Source organism: Syzygium oleosum, unplaced genomic scaffold, assembly GCF_021117445.2.
Source record: "Syzygium oleosum isolate NSW1041296 unplaced genomic scaffold, Sole_v2.1 Sole_v2.25, whole genome shotgun sequence".
Classification (NCBI taxonomy): Eukaryota; Viridiplantae; Streptophyta; class Magnoliopsida; order Myrtales; family Myrtaceae; genus Syzygium; species Syzygium oleosum.
In genome coordinates this window covers 2968829-2986246 of record NW_026607509.1, presented here as the reverse complement: position 1 = coordinate 2986246, position 17418 = coordinate 2968829, and the positions used below count along the sequence as shown (strand labels likewise).

Below are 17418 nucleotides of genomic sequence, written 5' to 3'. Positions count from 1 at the left end.
TTTACTCACGCCCCCCATGCTGGTCTTCCTTCAATTCGATCGCACTCCTCCTCAGGTTTCTTTTCACAAGAATGGATACCCTAATTTATTCTGCCATTAATAAGTTTGCAAATACCTAAAAAAATAAAAATTAATAATTCCGATGGTCTTCTCCTCCACTGCTCAAAATCTTGAATGTCCTTAATGGCTGCCATTACAGCTCCTCAGAAGTTCTTGGTGGTGCTGGGTTGGCACATGAATTGGATCCGTTAATGGCGTTTCGATAAAAGAGAGGGAGGCGAAGTGACTAAACCCTAGAAATCTTTTATGGCTGCTACCTCAACTTAAATGCCCTCCTCCATCGTCCATTTCAATGAGGGGAGGTTGACAGAGTTGGATCCATTCGTGTTTTTCATGAACTGGATCATAATAAAGAATTTATGACCGTCGACTTTGTTGATTTGATCTGCGCTGGAATATTATCTGTGAACCCTACAATTTCAAGGTAAGCTAGGGAGGAGGCTCTCTCTGATTCTTTTCTTTCTTCTTCTGTTGACCGCACCTATCTCAGATCCACGTTTGTGTGATGTTTACTAGTATAAAATCTTATATTGATGTCAGCAGTTCGATTCGGGGGGGTTGTCAAAGATGCCCAACCCGAACATGAACGATGCATGCCTTTTTTGCGACCCGACATGTGTCCTGACCTGCATCCGCATGGAATCCGACCCAAAAAAAGTGGTTTGATTTGGATCAGGGCAGGTTGAGAGAGAGTAGATCGTTAAGAAGAAGTTATGACTGTCGACTTTGTTAATTGAATTTGTGTTAGAATATTATTAGTGAATCACGTGCATGTCGGATCAGGTCGTTTTTGTTTTTTCTGATTTTGTTTCCTAGTAGAATTCTTTTCTATATATGCACGATATGTCAATATTCTTTTCAGCGAATATATTTTATTTTTTGGGTGGTGAAATTATGGATTATAAAGGAATCTCTAACCCCATTATTACCTTGTTGTAATCCAAAGCTCGTGCGGGTAATAAGAAATTGGTTGTTGAATTGAGGAGGGTCTACTTGTAGATTCTCTCTTCGATCTCGTCTTTCTTCGACACGTATCTAATTACCATAATTTTTTTTTTAAATAAACAACAGCGATGCACTAAACTTCATCATTAATCTAATCGATCTTATCTGAAATTGATCGCATGATTTCAACCGTTTAGGAGAGCCAACATATTGCATGACTAACTTTCTTTTTTATTTGTTCGAATATTGCACGACTAACTTGCGTTGTCTAAACTTGTACTTGTTAGCTACACTAGTCATGGTGCAGCCAGAGTGAGCTCATGGTTAACCCCAGCTCAAAAAGAAAAACTCTTTTTATGCGGTTCGTGCATGTGAGCTAATTCCAATTCTAGTCAATTGGATCACGGGCTTCACATGAGACCCGCACCTTTTAACGGTTGAGATAGAGTCGGCTCACATGATCCGGATGCATGCGGAACTTGTTCATTCAAAATGATGCAACTATACCCACACGGTTTTATTCCATAAACAGGTAATGTAATAAGCTAATTTCACAAAAGGGATTAGAAGTAGCACCGCCATGCACTAAAAAGTGTATGCATATCCATCATTTTGATTTCTACTATGTGTTCATGTACCTCATTAAGATTTGGGATGAATTTTAAGTCATGTAGATTGTAGATCATGACAATCATCTAACTCAAAAGTTCATTCTTTTTTATTCAAGATGAACTAATCAAGCAAGTTCTACCAAAAAGGGCAAGAAACGGTGGCTTGATTCCATGTGAGGCTCGGTCTAGGACGAGTTAAAGCGAACAATATATCGAGTGAGTTGATATGGGAATGTCACAATATGGTATCAGAGGTAGGTGTGTGGTCCGGGGATGAACCACGGGGAAGCCTGTGGGCCTGTAACGACTTGGTTTGACGAGAGGGGGGAGTGGTTACTGGGGCTAGAAGGTCTGGACAAGGAGCAGTTTCTAACAGACTTCTAGGATGGAGAATGTTGCAAGAATAAACAAACCCGTGCATTGACCGAAATTTGGAATTAACTCCAAAGTGAAGCATGCTCAAGTGAGAAAACTACCAAAATGGGTGACCCTTTGGTAAAATGCCCACTTATAAGCTAAATGACAAAACCGTGAAGCTCTGTAAGGACAGGCCAAAGGATGGGTGACCTCTTGGAAAAGTGCATACTTGTATGCCAAATGACAAAATCATGATGCTCAATATGGGATAGGTAAAAGTATGGGTGATCTCTTGAGAAAGTGCCCACTTGTATGCCAAAGGACAAAATCATAAAGCTCGGTATGGAACAGACCAAAGCGGACAATACTTCGAATGAGTTAATCTAGGAACACAGTTCAGATGTACTATGAGAATTATTTTAGTACAAGGTCTCTGCCAATCCCTACGCAATTTCCCCCGTATACAGATGACTACTTGAAAATCCCCTCCTACGTCGACATTGACCTCAATTATTGACCTAAGTTACATAAGGTAATTTCAAGTTGAGAAGGATGACACCTATAGACTCAAATGAACCTTACTCAAACCCGACATAAGCTTTGGCCCAAAGCAAAAGGAAAACCGGCATAAGTACATCCGTTTAACCTTAGGCAACCCTAGTTTCCACAACTAATCAAAGCGCCACCTTAATAGCCGTTGGAAGATGGGATATAAGTTGGCTTTGGCTCTAAATATTCTCTCTCTCTCTCTCTCTCTCTCTCTCTCTCTCTCTCTCTCTCTCTCTCTCTCTCTCTCTCTCTCTCTCTCGTAGAAACATTAACTTCCCAATTAATAATTTGCTCCGGGTGGGCATCAGAAACATCGTGCAAAGTTAGATGCAAAAAGACTATGGGCGTGAATACCACATTCAATGGCCACATTCAAGTCCGACTTCAACTCTTTGTACCATCTAATTCAATTTGTCTTAATTACATTCCTATTTAACCGGGACTCTCCTCGTAATGTGCACACCACGTCGTACCACTTTTCTAGAAAATATAGAAAAAAAATCGATTGAATAGACTTTCCTTCTGAGGATTCACTTGTTCAAAGCATTTTGATCTTGCTGGGAGATCAATAGGTCAAGAAATTACATTATTCAAAGGTTAGAGTGTGAGTTAGTATGATAATGTCATACTAATTTGCTTGATAGCTAAATGAGATGCATTATTAGACGACAAGTTCGGAAGGCTTTTGTGTGTTTAGGATTAAGTAAAAGTAAAAGGTTCTTCTTTTATTTTCCAACCAAACTTTGAAACGTTATCCAAGTCTCAAAAAACTATGGAAAATTAACTGCGAATCTACGTGTCAACATTCACACGCAGTGAAAGTTTCGGATGTTTCGGGTCATAAAAAAGTTTTGAAGTACGCCTGTCCCAAAATGTGTATGAGAATTCTTTTGCACAAGGGTCTTTAATCTCACAATTCGTGTTAAACGTACTACTTATGGTAGCTTATTCATTTCGACTTGGATTTTACCTGGTTTGCGACCTTGTAACCCAGTACTAACCTCGCTAAGGTTGTCCCGGGGTCGGGGGGGTTTTGGCCACTGCAACACGAACCAGTTTGATTGTTCAACAGTTTCTTTAGAAAATTTAGTGTTAATATACACTTTGTGATAATGTTTTTGCGCGGGTGAGAGATGTGGTGCATTTGTAAGAGTTAGGATTTTGAGAGTTTCTCACTTCTGTTGTACTCCGAATTCTAAATAATGAAATTCCGCCTCTTCTTCTGTTTGTCGACATAACTTAGGCCCCGTTTGTTTCGAAGAAAATAAATGATTTGGAAAATATTTTCTTAAAAATGGTCACTTATTAGCTCACAAAAATAAATGAATGAAATTTTTTTTCATTGTTCACGAAATTATTTAAACATAAGTTGTTTTCTGAATCATTTATTTTTCGCGAAACAAACAAAGCCTTAATGATAACATAAATATCATGTATAGGTTTTTTTTTTTGGGCACTCTTGTTACATTTGCCTCTTTTACTACATTATAGAATATCTTGATCGTGTAATTTGTATAAATAATAAATTAGTTATATCTACGATGAGATCAATCGTGCTTTTATATTGCCTAAGCATGGAGAAAACAAAAATGGTGGAGTTAGTTTTGCAAGAAATGGAAAATCATATATGAGCTCATTCTACTTTTAATCATTTATCCTACTGTGTCTTTCTTTGAATATATTGCATTTCATATGAAACAATTTTTTTCTACTATGAATCCTGTAAAAAAAAATTCATTTTTGGTGGTCTTAGCAACTTAAAAAAATTTAAGAATATTAAAATGGCTGGGCATGCCAGGATCGGCCTAAAAATTCATTTATGACAAATTTACCATCTATTAAATTGGATTAATACCACAAAAAATCACAAACTAATACATTTGTAACAAACGGAGGGTAAAACCCCAAATTGGTACACCCGTTAACTGTCACGTGTCATCCAACTTAGAAATTTGAAGGTAAAATTTGACGGAAACTAGCATAAAGTAAAATTATCATAGGTATACCATTTTGGGATTTTTGATGATCAAAAAATTAGTTTTTGGTAAATTTGTCACAAGTGTATTAGTTTGGAGTTTTTCGTGGTATTATCCGTTACTTTTAATAATTCCTCTTACAGTGTCTTTCTTTAATAATATGGAATTTTATTTAAATCGACTTTTTTCTACTATGAATCCTGTAAAAAAAATTCATATTTGGTGGTCTTAGCGGCTTAAAAAAATTTAAGAATATTAAAATGGCTGGGCATGCCAGGATCGTAGGACAGCAAAATCAAGGATTTCTTTTTTTTAATCCTCGTTGCTTAAATCATGCATTAACAACCTACTCAACTTGAGCATTTTTATAATTGCAATGCGTTGCTCCGAAGTGTTAAATAAACGGAATTCCGTACCATGCCTTCCATGTACCCAATTAAATATACAAATATTATTAGATTTCTCATGGATTCTTAGGATGCGTGCAAAAAATGTTTTTCTTCATTTGTGTTGACTTTGTAGCGATGAAAAATATGAAAATCTCATCGACGGTCCCGAACGTTTAGCCCAACATGCAATCGGTCATGAACCTTTGAAAAAGTGCAATCAAATTCATAATTTGGTACGATCAAGTCTTTCAGGTGGGTCATTCAACCAATGTTGTTAACATGGCATGCTAGAGTACGATGTGGCATTTTTAAATAACTTTTAACATATGCGGCTTGTCTTGGCACCACTTCAAAAATAATAAAAAATCTGAAAAGCCAAAAAGCCAAAAAGTGAAAGATGAAAAAAAAAACTAAAAATAGAGGGCAAAGATTTTTTTAAAAAGTAAAATAAAAAAAGTAGAGATGGAAAGAAGGACATCGTCCCCACGTCACCATTGAGGGCATGTGAGCCCTCTCGCCTAGGGGTGAGCATGGTTCCAGGGTAGAACCGGGAACCGAAAAATCGAACCGGCGGGTAAGGTTCGGTTCCCGGTTCTAAGGTGGGCGGTTCCGGTTCTCAGTTCCAATTTTTCAAGAACCGCCGGTTCCGGTTCCTGGTTTCGGAACCGGGAACCGTACCCGGAACCGGAACCGACGCTCTTCCTAGTAAAAAATAAAAACCCTAACTTTTCTTCACAAATTTCTCTCTCTCGGTTGCTCCTCCGTTGCGCCCTCTCTCCCACTCCCCACACCCACGACTCGACGAGACCCTCTCGCCTCTCCTCACTCCGTTCGGCGTCCGCCTCGGCTCTTCCTCTGTCTTCATCAACCGCGGTCCGGCTCATCCACGGCGGATTTCCGATTCTGGGTTTTTTTGGTGACCAATCGAGCGGCCTGTGGCTGGAGGTGCAAGAAGGGAGCGAGCAAGGACAAGAGTAAGCGTCAGTTGACGCCCGCGCAAGCGAGGGCTCCGCCTGCGCTCCCTATGCCTACTCCTCCCCTCGCCAAGGCATGGGCTCGAACCCCTCGACTTCGATCATCGATGCGACCTCGAAATTTGACGTCTTTTCTTTGGGTGGTGTGGTTTCAGTTTCAGATCGGGCTATGCCAACTTTCGGTGACGGCGGATAAAGAGAGGAACATTGCCCATGCTCGCGACGCGATTCGGGAGGCCGTGGACAAGGGCTTGAAGGTTACCATAGTGGGCAGTTCAATCCCAGAAAGATGTGGTGATCAATTGTACAACGCTTGCTGTGTTTTTGGTTCCATTGGAGTGCTGAAAGCCAAGCACTGCAAGGTAACTTTTCTTTCCTTAAGTAACTATGTATGGAACATTTAGTTGCCTGAGTCTTCTGGTCTATCTGTTGTTTGAGTTGTTTTCTTTTCTTTTCTTTTCTTTTTGGCTCTATGCAGACGTTGGACGTATTGGTATAGGCATCTGTTATGATATTCGGTTTCAGGAATTGGCAATGATTTATGCTGCAAGAGGTAGGTTTCGTTTCCTCTTCGTCTATTTTGCATTTCCTACAATGTTGACTGCATACTGGTGCTGGGGCTGCCACTGGCCCAGTTTATGCAGTTCGAAAGTAAGAAGATTTCTGACAGTAAACATGTATGTCTTAAGTGGTGGACCTTTGGATTGTTTTCCTTTGATTTATTTTCATTTTATCCCTTCCAATGATTTTTAAGTTGAACATCAGCAAAGTAAGCCTTGCACAAAGGGGGCTTAGCTGTATAAATGCCTTTACGACATTGCGATATGTCCTCTATTGTTTTTTGTATAGAAGATATCTCTTTGCAATATTGAGTCCTAATTAGCTAGTTTTTGCCTCCTCCACTATTATATTGTTTTAAGTTTCTTTCCTAGATTAATGAGGTTTGCTATTGGTGTTGCTAATTGGCCTTGCTAATTGGCCTTTTATTGACAATATCATTCTACTAAATATATTTGCACTGATCCATTGATAATAAAGTTATATGATGCTGAACTCTTGGTGTTTTCTATTCTGCATAAATGGATCTAGGTTGTTAGATAATATCCCCTTTCTATTAAGCGAAATATTGTTTTTCAATAACTAGTCATTGTTGCGTTTATTTTCGTTTTGTTTAATTAAAAACGAAATTAAAAAAAAGAACCTGTTGGAACCTGGAACCGACCCTGGAACCTGTGACAGGGTAGGTTCCAAGTTCCACGGTTTGACGGGTAGGTTTCAGGTTCAAAAAAATGAGGAACCTGTACCCAATGGTAGGTTCTAGGTTCCAAGCGGAACCGAACCGGAACCTGGAACCGCTCACCCCTACTCGCCGGCCCTCGCCAATGATGTGGGGCAGCACCGCGGCCCTCAATCTTCAAACCCTCACGCCAACTTGCGCTATTTCTCTTCCCTTTTCTTTTTCATAGCTTTAGCCTTTTTCTATTTTTTCCAAAAAAAATTTATTTTTGTTTTTTCTATTTTTCAACATTTGGCCTATTTTATGACGTGGAGCCACATCAGCGCCACATATGCTTTGAATTATTAAAAAACGCCATGTCCAATCCCGACTTATCATGTTAGCAAAAATTGATCGAGCGGTTATCAGGAAGACTTGATTGCACCGAATTCAAAATGTTCAGGATAAAATAGCGCTTTTTCAAGTATTTAGGACTTTATTGCACGTGAGGCAAAACATTCGGGACTTTTGATGCAATATTCCTAACGAAAGATCATTATATATCTACTGCTTTCAAAATTGGAGATCTTTGTTTCTGCATATTTCCATGTCTCTCAGTTTAATCATGAATAAACACCATTCTTTGATCAACTAGAAGAGTAAAAAAGGGCGACCAGCATTAGCGACCCTCCTTGAGAGTTATAAAAGATCCACGCACTAGACAGAATATTCATTTTAAGCCGTAATTACTGTTTATTTTTAGCGAGTAACAACCGCGTCCCTGCCGTGGTGCTAGTGGAAATAGAGTCAAGGTTACCCTACATCATGATACAATCAAATCTACTCCGTAGACAAATCAAGGCTTCCTGAGACCGAAGATCGACGGGGATTCTGAACCCGTGACCAGGGGGTCGAAATCCCTCGAGAGATTTAAGCCCTACACCACTAGACCAACCACTTCGGTGGTTAAATAGACATTACTCGACCATTTAATCAGGGAGCTGCTGTTTGGCCAAAAGAGAGATGAAGGAGCTCTTCAAAAAAAGAAACTTAAAACATCTGATGGAAGTGAGCTCAGTTGACCTTTTCTCTGTTTTATTCTTTGTTAACATGCTTGAAGTAGTGGAACACCAGTTACATAAATCGGTGAAAACTAGCTGGGAACATGATAAGAGGGGCGATATAAAGGAGTCTACCTTGGGTTTTTCTTACTCTGTATCAGTCCTCTTTAATTTCAATTAATGTTTTATGTTTTCTGCTTCAATGGTGACTTTTGCTAGATTTAACGGGAGTGGTAACTTCGGAACTGTCGGTGTTGCGCATCCACCCAAGAAAAGGAAAGACTTTAGACTATGTTTGTTTCCCGAAAAACGGATGATTTGAAAGACATTTTCCTAAAAGCGATCATTTTGTATCGCTTAAAAAATAAATGAACGAAACATATTTTCATCATCCACGAAAATATTTAGACATAATTTGTTGTGATAATGAAAATATTTTTTATTTACTAATTATTTCAAGTGACACTAGTGATTACTTTTAGGAAAATATTTTTCAAATCATTTATTTTCTGCGAAACAAACGGAGCCTTAAGTAAATGATCATGATTAAAATGTGTTGTATTACCGCTAGTTGCACATCTTAAACAGCGATTTCAGATTTTTTTCTTCATGCTCATCTTCATGCAAAAATTTAAGGCACAAGTCAAAAGCTAAGTAGCTCAAATTTTAGGTTATAATCTTTTTTTTCTTCTTTTCAATATGGACATTTGCTTAGATTTGAAAAGTCAAAAATCAAAAGTAGAAAGGAAGGATCATGTCTCTTTTTTGCCATGAGATGATGAAACTAATATCCCTTAAGACACATGATTTGGATTTAATGATTTCATTTAAATTGTCATGTATATACAGTGGCTATAGTTTTGAAACTTAAGGAAAAAATGCATTTGGTTCTATCGGTACCTAAAAATGGCTAAAATATGTATCGGCTATTTTGAGAGAGCGTTGATTTTATAAGGTATCGAACATATTAAGCAAGATGACGACTTTATAATTATACGATGTCATACAAATTATACCAAAGGAACCCATGGCCATGTAGTTGGGTAATATGGCTTATGCAAGATTGGCATTGATCACTATTAGCGCCAAAATTTGAAATGTCTAGCAAGCATTGAAGAGGAGAACGAAGATTGGTAAGTCATAAGCAATACAAGTAGCACATGTAGTTGGCATACACTGTCATAAGTGGCTAGTAGACATACACAGAAATAGGTAGCATACACGTGGCACAGATGACTAGCATACATGTGCCAGAAGTGACTAGCATGATGCCAAACCAATTGAAAGTTCGAGGAAAGTGCGGGAACGATTATGTTCTTGTCGAATGTTATCCCTAAAAAACAAGGGTGATGGAGATCATGGTCAGACACATGGCAGAAGCTGATTAGCATACACAGCGAAACAATTCCCATGAATACCATACTTGTTACTAGATATTGAGACCGTCATCGTCCAAAACATAAGGGACACGTCCAAGACGTGGGGTAGTACTTCCACAACATGATGAATACGTCTTAGAACATGAAATTGAGATCTTAAAGGCTCATGATATGCGTCTAAAATCGATACCAGCCTTTGGTGCCCGTGTCCAAAACTCAGGGAACAAATCTTAGACTTTAAACTTAAATCTCACATGCTAGTGATTATACAAAGAACGTCTCGAGCATAAAGGACATAAACACTCGACCAAATCGCAAGATTTTACTTATTCCATCCAAATTTTCGTCATTTTTCATTTATTTTGCCAAGCTCTCGCTCTTTCGAGTTTGATTTGGGATTGTGCTGACCGGTTTTACCTATAAGTCATCCATAAAGTCAATTTGTGTTCTTTTCTAAACTGTAAATCGTTTGATCAATAATACACATACAACGTGTTTTTCCATTTGCCAATCTTGAGTTTATCCTTCGTTGGTGTGGCATTCATTTGACAAATTTGGGGAGAAATACATCCTCGAGAGCTGGCGATGCTCATGCTGCGAATTCGTGTGGACTGTCCAACATAAACTATAGGAAGAAAATAGAAAAAAGCTTCAATGATTTGAATTGGCATCAAGAGATCCCCAGAAATTAGGGTCAACTCTCGACCGTGTGCTCGTGCAACGCATAAAGATCCAGTTTTCAACGTAGTCCGTGACGTCCAAATCGATGTCAGCCCTTCCTCGACACGAAATAGATAGGAGTCAATAGATTATATCAGATTTCACGCAAAAACTATATATTATAGTCCTCCTCGAGGGTCGCCAAGGAAATGCCAAATTATGGGTCGGATTGTAGTCTCTAATTACTTCTCCAAATTAATTATTTTAAACGACTGCAATATAAATCGAAAAATTTACTCTTAATTCATTTCGTTACTGCATTTTTTTCATTAAAATCTCTACGTGCAGAGCACATGGCAAATGTTATTCTTTTCTTGTTTACCAAATAAGGGTTGACTTTTTTTTTTGCATAATGGGGGTACTCACTCCTAGATCAACCTAGTTGATGTCACATTTCCTTTAAAAACTTCTAGTTTTATCATAAGCTTTGGTGGCTATCGTATTGTCATCACCCGCATTCAATTGCAATAGAATCTAATCTTGATTTTCCTTGTTGCTTGTTTAATGGTAGAAATTAAAATAGTGTTTCGATGCCTTTGTCGTATGTGATCATCACATTAAGTTCGCACTGATCCAAATCAAATGGGTTTGGTTGCAACATCTGAGCACTTTGATCAAAATACGATGTTTCATTGCAATTTTTTTTTAGCTGCCTTCCTCGATCCGACAATTTCTTGCCTCTTCGATGAAAGCATCACTTTTTTTTAACCTTTAGGACTAAGCAACCAACCATGTGGAATATATTTTATGGGTAATAACATCGATGGCCCTTCCTCCTTTACTTCTTATTCAATGTTAGTTTTTATTTTCCAATGTGGTGACATTTTAAAAAATTTTGAGTTTGATGTGGTCATCCTGATAAGAATTTACTAACGTGAACGGGGTAGTATGCTAGATTATTGTTCAATGTTAGGTTGGCATTTCGCGTGACCAGAGAAATTGTCTTAAAAAGCACAAAACAATTAAAAAAAAAAGATCTAAAGAAGACGGACAAAGAGAGAAAGTGACTATCATACGTGGCACGGCCGATGTCCACATTAGCAAAAAGGTGAAAAGGTTTAGGGCTCAATTGGCAAAATTGAAAGGTTTATGAATGAATTGACAAAAGTGTAACAGATTTAGGATTTTTTGGACAATGTTCTTGGAAAATGAAGGCCTTGGGGAGGTGGTCATTGTACTACTATCGGCGATGTTCTACATATTAACATTTAAACATGAGCATAAAGGAAAGACCACATTCAATTCCAATTTAAAATTTTAAGGATTAGATCGAAAAAAAAAGATTCAAGGAAGACATTGAATGATTAATGAAAGTTCAAGAACAACCGATAATATTACCTCAATATCTTATATATCAAGTATCTGACTGACTTGGCACAATGAGTTCACAACCGCTAAATCATCATTTATAATTATGAGATAGGCTAATGTACTAAGGCAAGGCAAGATTGTTCTTTCTCTAAAGACACCAACAATTAAAAGTCGCCCCATGTAGTATTCATTTTTCCTTTTATAATAGGAAAACCCCGCTTTAAGTAGTTTAATTTCGAGCTAATAGTGAAATAGATCACTAACCTCACAAATCTCCGTAAAATGTGAGTCAAATACCTAGATTGAAGGAACAAAAACACGCAAAACAGAAGCAGATGATTGTATCTTGTTAAAATATAATCCCACGTCGCTTGTTCATTAGGTTTGACTGAACCTTACATTCACATAGTTTCAATCCAGCTAATAGTTTAAATTTTTTAGTTGGATTTTCAAACATAGTACCAGAGTCATGCTTCCAAATCTTTTATGTTTAGGTTTTTCGTCTCCATTCACTTAATAACTTAAACTTTTAGGTTAAACTTTCTAATATATATAAAAGCATGCGTTATGCGTATGAACTATGTGCAACATTAATTTGTTCACTAAATTGTGCTTGGAAACTGTCACAAGGTTATTGCGATAGCACGATACCACCGGCTTTTTCCAAGGGTCTAAATCAATCGACCCAATGGATATATAAAATCTATCTTTTCATTGATAACATATAAAAAAGAAATGAACTTTTTTTAATAGATTGTGTGCAAATTCAGATTGACCAAAGGGGGAAAAGTTTTTCCGGCATTCACAAGCCATTAGATATGAATTAGGTGGCTTTTAACCTGAACCAACTGTTTACACCAAAAAGTGGAAAAAAAATCATGGAAATAGGCATCGGGAGCTTTGGAGTCGGTAACTTACTGATAGTTCGCAACTTACCGATAGCGGGTGAGCAGAGGATTGGCATCAGCAACTTACCGATAGTTAGGTGTCAATAACAAAACTGCTTATGGATAAGGGTGGTTATTTGAACGTGGAAAGTGCCTAGAAAATAGGAAGATAATAACCACCGTTAGGAAGTTACTTTTTATTTAAAAGTTGTAAACGCTTGTACGAGATTATAAATATCCCAAGTTTGTATTTTGAAGACCCCCCCAACAACAGAACTCACGTTCTTTATCAGTTTATCTTTCTTTTATCTTTACATTTCTTGCACTCGTACCTTTACATTTGGCCAAGGCCATTATTTCCTGCAATTTACAAGCTTTAATTCTTTAGGAGTAGTTCTAATGCTCAGATTCACGTCGCCGAGTCGTCCTCCGATATGAATCTTCATCCTTGGTGCTTCGTCGTCGAGTCAAATCCCGGCGTAGTACCGCCGCCCTTTCAAGCTTCGTCCTCGAGTCAAATTCCGTCGAAGTTTGTTTCGATAGTACTTCCTAAACTTTTCCGTCGAGTCAAACTTCGGTTTGGTGTAGGTTTGTACAATTCCATGTTGATTTTTATGATCGTTTGGATATTTCCTGTCAAATCACCACAGAACCCGTCCTTCAATTAAAAGCCGAAGATCCATTTTCGGTGTTTGTTTCCTTACGGATTAAATTACGGAGAAACATCAACAAAGACTTTGCTTGCTGACAATCCCAACTTCAACAATAAAAGCCCCAAATGGATTTATTCGTGAAATCCCTATCTATGTCAATGATGATATTGTTGGGAAAATATCAACGTGAATCGGGAAAAACAATGAAGTCAGACTTTGAGGCGTGATATCACTTTCTTTAAGGAATTATTTGCCCCATAACGTTGCTAATGGTTACTGGCAAAAATCTTCCAGGATACAACAAAGTCCCAATGAGAATACCAGATAACAATTCTGGTATTTCTCCAGGGTCTCTCGAGGGAAACAATTAGAAAAGATGGATGTATATCTCTTGGAAGAAATGAAAAATTGTTGTTTTTTATAATGAACAAAAACGTTGAAATATTTATACGTTGAACAAACACAATCTTTCGAATGTGAAGAAGTTATGTCTGAACAGACACAACCTTTCAAAGGTTGTAAGAGAGCCTAATTACCATTAGGCAGAAAATAAAAATTCGAAATTAAATTATTAAAAAAATAACCGTCACTCTATTGTGAACAGTCACACTATTTCAATAAGACAAAATAGTTATTTTATGCTCATAAATTCGAAATTTAATAAATAAAAAATAATGATCGTTGATTAATGCCAACATATATGAAGTCACACTTATCCCATGGCCGATTGAATGAAAGATAATGCAAAATAAAAAAAATTAATTTAAAAAAAAAAAAGCAATAATGAAGAAGCTCCCAAGCAGTTCTTTTGGCCTTTGCTGGGCTGAAATTAAATTCCACATCAACTGAAAAAGCAGTTTCCTATTAAATTATTTCAATTCGTCATTTCTTATTTTCTGGTTTTTCCCTCACTCGAGGCAAAGTGGCCTGCCTGGATGGAAGGAAACGCAATTCCCTTAGAAGAAGGTTCAATTCGTCCCCTTCTAGACCATGTTTGAATTCCTGGCTCCAAATTATTGAGGCATATGCCAACCCTTCCTTAAATTGCGATGTTTGATTTTCCTACGCATTGAAGGGCGAAGCAAACTCAAACATATGAAGTCCGGTTTCGGTCCGTCGAGGTCTTTATAATCTCGTTTTGGTTTTCATTAGATCAGTTTTAGGAGAAAATAAACTATGCCGATCGAGGGAAAGAGGAATTAATGCATGACCAAATGCGGCGGAATGACCCGATTATGTTGAGCCGGTATGGACCGATAAAAGGATTAGGCGAAACTTGTACCCATTATATCTAGTATAGAGTATTGCCGGATTTTGGAAAAATTAACTTGACCGTTGTGAAATGAATACACTAAATTCAAATTAGAAAGTTTGGTAAGAAAATTGAAAGAATATTCATTCTAATGATAGAAATGGCTATTCATGAAAAATTTAAGGGAAAGTTCGAGATCAACTATTGCATTTGGGTTTGCTTCATATAAAGGGAGGCTAGCCAAAGAAAAAAACATGGTCTTTATAATCTCGTTTTGGTTTTCATTAGATCAGTTTTAGGAGAAAATAAACTATGCCGATCGAGGGAAAGAGGAATTAATGCATGACCAAATGCGGCGGAATGACCCGATTATGTTGAGCCGGTATGGACCGATAAAAGGATTAGGCGAAACTTGTACCCATTATATCTAGTATAGAGTATTGCCGGATTTTGGAAAAATTAACTTGACCGTTGTGAAATGAATACACTAAATTCAAATTAGAAAGTTTGGTAAGAAAATTGAAAGAATATTCATTCTAATGATGGAAATGGCTATTCATGAAAAATTTAAGGGAAAGTTCGAGATCAACTATTGCATTTGGGTTTGCTTCATATAAAGGGAGGCTAGCCAAAGAAAAAAACATGGTCTTTATAATCTCGTTTTGGTTTTCATTAGATCAGTTTTAGGAGAAAATAAACTATGCCGATCGAGGGAAAGAGGAATTAATGCATGACCAAATGCGGCGGAATGACCCGATTATGTTGAGCCGGTATGGACCGATAAAAGGATTAGGCGAAACTTGTAACCATTATATCTAGTATAGAGTATTGCCGGATTTTGGAAAAATTAACTTGACCGTTGTGAAATGAATACACTAAATTCAAATTAGAAAGTTTGGTAAGAAAATTGAAAGAATATTCATTCTAATGATAGAAATGGCTATTCATGAAAAATTTAAGGGAAAGTTCGAGATCAACTATTGCATTTGGGTTTGCTTCATATCAAGGGAGGCTAGCCAAAGAAAAAAACATGGTCTTTATAATCTCGTTTTGGTTTTCATCAGATCAGTTTTAGGAGAAAATAAACTATGCCGATCGAGGGAAAGAGGAATTAATGCATGACCAAATGCGGCGGAATGACCTGATTATGTTGAGCCGGTATGGACCGATAAAAGGATTAGGCGAAACTTGTACCCATTATATCTAGTATAGAGTATTGCCGGATTTTGGAAAAATTAACTTGACCGTTGTGAAATGAATACACTAAATTCAAATTAGAAAGTTTGGTAAGAAAATTGAAAGAATATTCATTCTAATGATAGAAATGGCTATTCATGAAAAATTTAAGGGAAAGTTCGAGATCAACTATTGCATTTGGGTTTGCTTCACATAAAGGGAGGCTAGCCAAAGAAAAAAACATGGTCTTTATAATCTCGTTTTGGTTTTCATTAGATCAGTTTTAGGAGAAAATAAACTATGCCGATCGAGGGAAAGAGGAATTAATGCATGACCAAATGCGGCGGAATGACCCGATTATGTTGAGCCGGTATGGACCGATAAAAGGATTAGGCGAAACTTGTACCCATTATATCTAGTATAGAGTATTGCCGGATTTCGGAAAAATTAACTTGACCGTTGTGAAATGAACACACTAAATTCAAATTAGAAAGTTTGGTAAGAAAATTGAAAGAATATTCATTCTAATGATAGAAATGGCTATTCATGAAAAATTTAAGTTAAAGTTCGAGATCAACTATTGCATTTGGGTTTGCTTCATATAAAGGGAGGCCAGCCAAAGAAAAACACATAGATATGTGTGGAACAAGAAGAAAATTGATAAATGAGTAAGGCTCCGTTCGTTTGGCGGAAAATATTCTCCTTTTGAAAAATATTTTCCCGGAAGTCATTTTCCTGGAAAATGACTTCCCGGAACATAATTTTCCGGTGTTCGGCGACCAATATGAAAAAGTTTCGAAAAATATTTTTCACCAGCGATAAGTGACGGCCGGCGACCGATCGGGCGGCGGCCGGGCGGCGACGGCGGCGGCGGCCGGTGACCGGGCGGCGGCGGCCGCGCCGGCGGCGGCTGCGGCGGCGGCCGGCGGGCGGGCGGCCCGGTGACCGGCGGCGGCCGGCGGGCGGGCGGCCGGTGACCGGCGGCGGCGGCGGCGGCGGCCGGTGATCGGCGGCGGCCGGCGACCTGCGCCCACGGCGGCGGCGGCGGCGGGCGGCTGGCGCGATCGGCGGCCGAGCAAGCGATCAAGCGGCCGGCGGTGGCGGCGGGCGGGCGGCCAACGGTGGTGACCGGCGATCAGCTTCTTCTCTCACGGAAAATATTTTCCTTCCCACGGACAATTTTGCCTCAATTTGGGGAAAAATGATTTCCTCTTTGTGAAAAGAGGAAATCATTTTCCTCAAAACAATGAAGGATTTGGGGGTGGGGAAGGAAAATGTTTTCCCACGGAAAATATTTTCCGCCCCCGAACACCGGAAAACGCGAAAAATATTTTTCGGAAAAATATATTTCCGCAAACGAACACAGCCTAAAAGAGGAGTGATTTAGTTTTTTTTTTAAATTGAATTAAGTTGTTGTAAGATGAATATTGTTATTTGTATTTACAGTTTACGGGAAATTTATAAGATCAGATGAGATTATGTTTTCATTGTCTATTATATTAGAAATACAAGGTTATTGCTAATCTTATATCAGTCATATACTTTGTGGGAAAGAATATGAAAACATTTTCCTAGGCACTATTGAAAATACTTTGAGTTTGATACTTAACCCGAAGGTAGAGATTTGTTAGAGGGAGCTACGCTTTGAAGATTGAATTCCAATTTGATTTTTCTATTTTACTTGTTGGCCAATAGAGTTCAATCGAAGTTAATTAATTTTTGATTTTGATGCTCAAACGGGTCTTTAATTCCTGCATCTGTTCATGTACGTTGAAAAGATGGAGCTTGGCAAAGGTACCCGAGCCATTCCGCATAACCAGCAATGGTCATTGTACTTTGGAAGTTTTTTTCTCCCTTTTTGTTATTTTTCGTACATGGTTTAGAATTCGTATGTTATAGACC

The 17418-nt window shown here is 38.1% G+C and overlaps 1 long non-coding RNA gene across 1 annotated transcript; it reads left to right on the top strand.

Annotated features, from left to right (window-relative positions):
- Window positions 1-6106: 6106 nt before the first annotated feature.
- LOC130134939 (uncharacterized) lies at window positions 6107-6686 on the top strand. Its single transcript, XR_008814461.1, has 2 exons — window positions 6107-6223; window positions 6340-6686. It is a non-coding gene; the product is annotated as an uncharacterized LOC130134939 (long non-coding RNA).
- Window positions 6687-17418: the final 10732 nt, after the last annotated feature.